Here is a 7,256-nt window from a genome sequence, read left to right on the forward strand (position 1 = left end):
GGCAATTTTAAGACAATCCTTGGGGTAAGGTGTTTCCGGTAGTTGTTCGACGGATTCGTTTGAACAGGAAATGTAATTGAGGGATTTTTTAGGGGAGTGTCAGATGCTTCTATACGTGATAAGAGTATTAATTATGCCTAAGCCACCACCGTCTCACAACCAAATAAAACTTGATGAGTTTCAATTATTTTCCAGGCCGTATGGTTATAGTTTTTTAATATTTATATGTAATTCATCATTTAGTTAGATAGTATTTGCTAGATGGAATAATAAATTAAGCTCAAATTAAAAGGTACCAGATAAATATAATCAAAAGCGCTAAAAAGCTCACACAAGTTTGAAAAAGATTCCGATTTGACATATGTTTGTATATATGTACATAGTTATATATAATTTGTAATATACATACATATGTACATATGCAAAAAACAATGTTGAGATCTTCTTATCATCTAAGGATCCGTACATCTGATACAGGCAGGGCAACCATTTTCCAAAGAGCCTTTGCTTGACAGACAGACATGGCTCAATCGACTCGGCTATTGATGCTGCTCAAGAATAGATGTACTTTATGGGGTCGGAAACGTTTCCTCCTGGGCGTTACAAACATCCGTTATTCCCCACAAATACAATATACCCTATTTACTCTTCGATTACCGGGTATACAAATAGTACTTACATACGAGCCATATATGCTGACTGAGTACCGGGTATTCCCGTCCCTCCAATTTTGGCTATAATAACGATCTGATCTGATTATAATTTGTGAAGCAGATATTCTCCACGGAACTGCGTTTTTGATTTTTTCAAATCTACAAAATTCTGACAGCCATACACTATACCATACACATAGTACATAACACTAATCGACAAAATCGATATTTTTTTTCCTCAATGAACCAAATTGACTTTTCGACTATATTTGGTTGTAAAGAACACTGGAAATCTATGTAGCTACAATTGGTCAACTTACCGTATAAAAATGTAAAAATTCATACAAAATACCTTTTGGGAGGTTTCTGGCCCAACTGCCACCGTATTTTTGGCTTCAGTACTCGAAAACTACTGAAAAATACTCAAATTCCAAACAATTTTATCTATGGCGGTATTTAACGGAAAATTAAGTGTTTCTGTGTAGGGATTATTTTTCACATAACTTACGTATCTTACAGCTGATTGTAATGAACTTATCCATTCTTAGCCAATAGGAGACAACTTATATCAGCTCAGTCGACTCCCCAAAAATTTTAATGAGAAATACCTTGAACGACGCTAAGTTAATGGACGATATTAAGGATAATTACCGAGGATATAATTGTTTTTCGACCTTCCGTGAGTTTTAAAAGTCAACATAAAACATACCTCACAAAAATCTTCATTTTTTCATTTGCAAGCTTAATATAAGCTTAATAATTAAAACCACAGTTTTTTTTTTGTATATATTATAGATGCATTCATCAGTATTTTAGAATGGCTAAGTAAACCAGATGTAATATACGTAAGTTGTGTGAAAAAAGAAGCGCTACTTCTAAAAAACTAACGCTCTTAAAATACTAGATTTAAACAATTCTTTAAAAAAAAGTTCTGCTTTAGAAAAAAACAATTATCATGAAACCATTTCTAAGATATGTATATCTATCAGAAAAAGTTAGTATGTTTCGAAGCGGAAAAATCGTGTCGGGTATAACCCAAAAGACGCTAGCTCTACATCTTTCATATGGACAACATACATCACTCACATAACTCTCAAAGTATCCGAGACAGTTGAGGCACAGCACACTTAATTTAGACGATTATCGTTAAATGTTGTCACCATGTTGCGATCGTTCTTATGCCGGTAACCTGTCGTCGCCAAGTGCATGTCGTCTTTTTTCGGAAGGCCAGGCAGGAAAAAGTGGCAGCTGCTTGTCTGGTCAGCAGCAAACAACAACCCAAAGAAATAAGCAAAAAATCACTAAGTGCCCCTGGCTGGCTCAAGTAGCTGACAGACAGCTACAGAAGGCACTTTGATCGCTAGCAAAAAGGTAGGCTGACATCGAGCAGGTGACTTCTTATATGCGGCCTTTCCATCAGTTTGAATTATGAAATCACGCATCAATCAGAAAGTTGTTACTTAAAAGACGTAGATTATTTTATTCAATCCATTCCAGAGAGTATGTTACATTATTTTTAAATATAATCAGATCCGTACCACCATCAAATAAACAATCAAAAAGTATAATTATACCCTGTAATCGAAGTGTAAATAAATAGGGAATATTGTATTTGTGTGGAATAACGGTTGTACGTAACGCACAGAAGGAAACGTTTCCGACCCTATATGGAATATATGTGTTCTTGATTAGATTCAATAGCCGGTCGATAGAGCCTGAATCTCAGAGACTAATTTTTGCATGCATTTGGTTGTATGTCACACTGTTACAAGTGTATTTCAAAAGTGAGGCCGCCCCCTTTCGCCACCACAAAGTGCGAAAATCTCCCACAGCCACAATTTTGAAGATAAAAGAAAACTAAAAAGCCATTCCGTAGGGAAGGAATATATCTATCAGAAAGGGATCAGATTGGATTATTATTATAGCCAGAATGAATAAATTAATTTGCAGTGGCTAAGGTACAGTTGTAGTACCGAGTATCGGGTATAAAAGTTGTGACGCGTAAGAAGCGTCTCACACGTCCCTAAATTCATTCAAATGTCTAAATCGTATGGTAAGTTAACAGTTATGCATAATAAATCGGAAAACCTCTTTTTCCCACTACATGAAGGGATGCAAAAATTTTGATTTCCGGAAAGTTAATTTCTAAATAATTTCGATTTATGGATGTTGATATGGTAGAATTTGAGCCAAATGTTGAAGGGCTGTCTCCGGCAACACAACTACAAACAATTGCAGCACTCGTTTGTAACACAGAGGAGCAAGCAACCCTCGAGCACTGCACTTGACACTGTCGGTCTGGTGATTGGGGAAGATATTGCAACCAAAATCAAATAATTTTTGTGCCATATTCAACCTCTTAACAAGTCATGCCACTATTCAAGTCAACCTCTGATATATTAGCTGTAATTAAAGTCCAGACCACGAAATCAGTTTTGGCAAAGTGCTACAGTTTTGTGGTGGGTGTGCTCTGATGAAGAGGGAGAAAAAGGTAGTTTGTGGGGCGTATCTCTTAATTGCAAATTGGTCCGTCCGTGGGCTGTTGGTGACGTGTGATTATGCCACAAGTCGCAGAATTCGGTGACGTTGTCCTCGTGTCCCTGGTTGAGATGCTCATGCTCCTTGCTCTGGTCTGTTGTTTGTTTTTAATATATATGCAAATTTCAACAGGGACATTCAACATTTTTCAGAGATCTGTCAGAATTATTAATTGTAAGCTTGGACTATGGCAATGCGTGCAATGCGTTACTGTCTCAACCTACCAAGTTGCATTTCGCATGTTAAACAGGATAGAAGCACACACAACTATAATATGCCAATTGCGTCCCAGTCGTTATAATGTAATCTAAAGTTTTTGACAGCGTGAGGGAAAGTGTTTATCATTTATTACCATTTTGCAACTGTATAATTTTGATAGATCCAGTATTTTAACAAATTTCGGGTTGATATCTTCAAGGCTAACAGCGTTTGATTTGATTATTAGGCTATACTCCAGGACATCACATTGATCAACACGCAGACATTTAAAGTTAGTATCACAGAGCTTATCAGAACTCTGAGTGATTTGTTTTCCTACTCCTATATTTTTAAGTTTTTTTCAGATTTAGCAAGGGTTTATTGATCGTTGAAAATGAAAACTATAATAATAGGGTTTTCCTGGTTTTGTTAACTTGCTAACTCTGTTTCGAATACTTTTGAACAGGGTGAAATGATATTATGTCCCCCATGATCTCCGCTTGTCATACGCTTTATTCCGATGCTATATTTCACGCCATTGCTAAACCATGTTGTTTCTTTTGGTTTGATGGTGTTTATAATGAGTGGAGCAAATGTATTATATAGATTTCGGATGTTATTTTCCGAAATGTCAAGTTGGTCCTAGGTGCATAATTAATTCTATGATATTCATCGGCTAGCAGGTTTTTGTCAATGTTTTTAAGGTCTCCGTAGCTTATCACATATTCTTATGTGTCAGTGGGGGTGTCATATGTATATAAAGAAGATCAGGTCTTGTTTGGAGAAAACGGGTACAGAAAGTTGGTAGAAAGTATTTTGTGTGCATTGCTTACAAAGAATAGGTCCAGTAGGGTGTTTCATGTGTTGCGTGAGTAGGTTGGCTGAATTAACTAGTTCTAGACCCAGTTGTTGCGAGATATATTATTATTGAAGTCAACAGCCAAAATTATATCAGCACATGTCAAGGATAGCTCAGTAATAACATTTAGCATATCAGAATATTCGATATTTGCGGTGCGGACGGTACAAGCAGCTTATTAGAGTATTAGACGTATTTGTCATTTTTGTCACGGTAGTAATCAAGTAATCTATTGCACTTCCCACTGGTTTTCTAAGCACTACCCTAGATTTAAATCTTACGTTCACATAACCATGTCCCTGAGGGTCCAATCGAAAGACATTATAACACTCCACGAAATCAACGATTCACATACACTGTTTAACTTTTTTAACTGTTTAACTTAACATTAGTTATCTGTTCTTGCATGACTTAAGATTTGAGCGCGAGAAAACACGAAATACGCACGCATTTTAAATTTTTTTAACTTATTATAAGTACACACAATATGAATATAAATAGACATAGAAAACTACTTAGCTTACAAAATTGGGTGGGTTGGTTTAAGGATCTTATTATCTAGAGTCTCATGAAAGTGGACCGGCGCACAGCTGGATATGTAATTTTACCTGCGCTTCATGCTTGGTGCGAGAAATCGGCATACATTTACCTGCGACCGCTCATCGAACCGCTCCCATAGTCAGGTCTAGTAGCCAGGACCAAGGCCTAGCCGAAACACCTGCTCACCGAAACATATATACGTGTCCAGATCCAGGCAAAGACCGAGCTCCAATCGACACGTGTAGTGACCTGCATTGTATACAACTGGTTGTCTGGTCGATGGTGGACTTTGATTAGCCGTCATACTTATCAAAATCGGATATTAATTTTTTTAAATGCTGTGGAATTTCAACAACTTACGTCGCACGGTTCCCTCCTTTCAATCGATGGCCAGCGACAGTTTATGAATTTATTTTTTTTCTTATACAAAGAGTTCACGAATTACATATTAACTAATTAAAAATTGTCTGGGTGGAAATCGAAATTATTATAAAACACTCTCTGTAATAATAAGTAAGTATTTTAGTATGCGGTTACATGCCGGCCTATGAGCAGCAGCTGTTGGCAGTGTAAAATAACCCAATAACCCACCACAAATTCCACCCGCAAAACAAACAACTGACTCCAATAATTTTTTTTTTAAATAACTCCCTGCTGCATGCATGTATAGGATAACATTTCAGGAACACCATACAAATAACAATCAAAGATTCAAAAATTCGTTACGAAATTTCACGCCACCGTATGTCTGTGACGAAGGTTTGTATAGACAGAGAGCCGCAGACAAGTGTAGCATTCAGATGAGTCAGAGGAGCCCCGTTCGAGGGAAAGGTAGAAAAGGTTGCAATCCGAAATAAAAAAAAAGCATTCGTACCACTTTCAATCAGAATACATATGTATGTACATATGTATATACATACCCGTATATACATACATATGTACATGTAAAAAAACACCCTCGTCTCTTAGACCGGGTGTTCAGATATTTAGGGGTATGGATATCCAGGAGAGATTCCGAAATTAAAATTAATCTGAAATGAATATAACTATTCTACTGCGTAAGCTTTTATGTTGGACGAAATAAAATTAGTGCATGAATTCCAAAGCAATTTTTATGTTGACATTGAGTAATGTTGGTTTCGTTAAACGAAGCGTTTGCATTGGATTCGGATTCGAGACAAAATTGGGACGTAACAGGGGTTCTCGGTGAGCTTTCTTTAGAGGGTGGTTTGGGTTGGCATTTTCATATAATTTTCGAATATTACATGCGGATTAGCATTTACTCATTGGGATTGCAACAAAACGTGTGCCCATCATTGGGTTTCCTTGGGTGTTATACTTATGTCGCAGGGGAAGCTGCCAAATGGGGGTGGCGAGATGCATTACGAGGTGGGGTGGTTTTACTTCAACAGGGGTGTGTAGAAGAATTTAATTTAATCAAAAATTCTATAAAAAATGGAAGTTTTCAAATATGTATTACATGTATAAATAAATAACACTACTCGACAAAATCGATATTTTTTTCCGCTTCCGCCTTAAATTGTTTTAAAGAATTATGGTTTTTTTATGGCAGAAATTTATTTTAAAGAATTGTTAAAGTTTGGTATTTTTTGAAACGTGTTTTTAGAGGTAGCGCTCTTTTTTCACATTTCTTAAGCATCTTACATCTGGTTATAATTGATGTAATTTGTAATTCTGATCAACTGATCGAGCATTTTTAGCTCAGCATTCTCTGTATTGATTTTGATGAGAAATACCTTAAACGACGCCCAAAAAATGCACCTTAACCCAAAAATGGAGGACACAATATATAATTGTTTCGGAGTTTTTAAAGTCAAAATTTTGTAAGAAATGCCGCACAAAAATCAACATATTTTCCAGACGGTAAGCTAAAACCACAAAGTGTTTAGGTCCACTCTTTACCTGCGCCAATCAGCTATTCATATAAGCAACGTTCTTTACAACCTGATATAAGATACTTAAGTTATGTGAAAAACCAAACCACTACCACTGAAAAAACCTTAAAAAAACAAATTCTCTCATAAAAAAAAAAAACGAAGTACTACATCTGCACCTTAGCGGTGTTTTCTCAAATTTTACATATTTTCTTCATCTGTCATCTACATCTACTACACTTCTCACACCAACACGCTCCTTTAGCTCGCCGCCCTTGCCTAAACACACACACTGCAGCCTCGCGGCAGAGGCAGCGCCCGCACACAAAAAAAAAACAAATATAAGCTGCGTGACGGGCTGGGTTAAAAGTCAGCAGAGGCAAAGGCAGAGGGGCGGCAGAGTCAGGGGCCGAGTGAATCAGAAGCAGAGTGTGAATGTGAGAATCTAAAAAGAACAACAAAAGCTGCGGGACAGTGGGTTTAGCCAATGCAAATTAATTTCTTCATTCTGGCTATAATAATGATCCAATCGGATCCGAATTTGGTGATCTGATAGATAAGGCCATTCCCTAC

This window comes from Drosophila guanche, unplaced genomic scaffold (genome assembly GCF_900245975.1).
Source record: "Drosophila guanche unplaced genomic scaffold, DGUA_6, whole genome shotgun sequence".
Lineage (NCBI taxonomy): Eukaryota > Metazoa > Arthropoda > Insecta > Diptera > Drosophilidae > Drosophila > Drosophila guanche.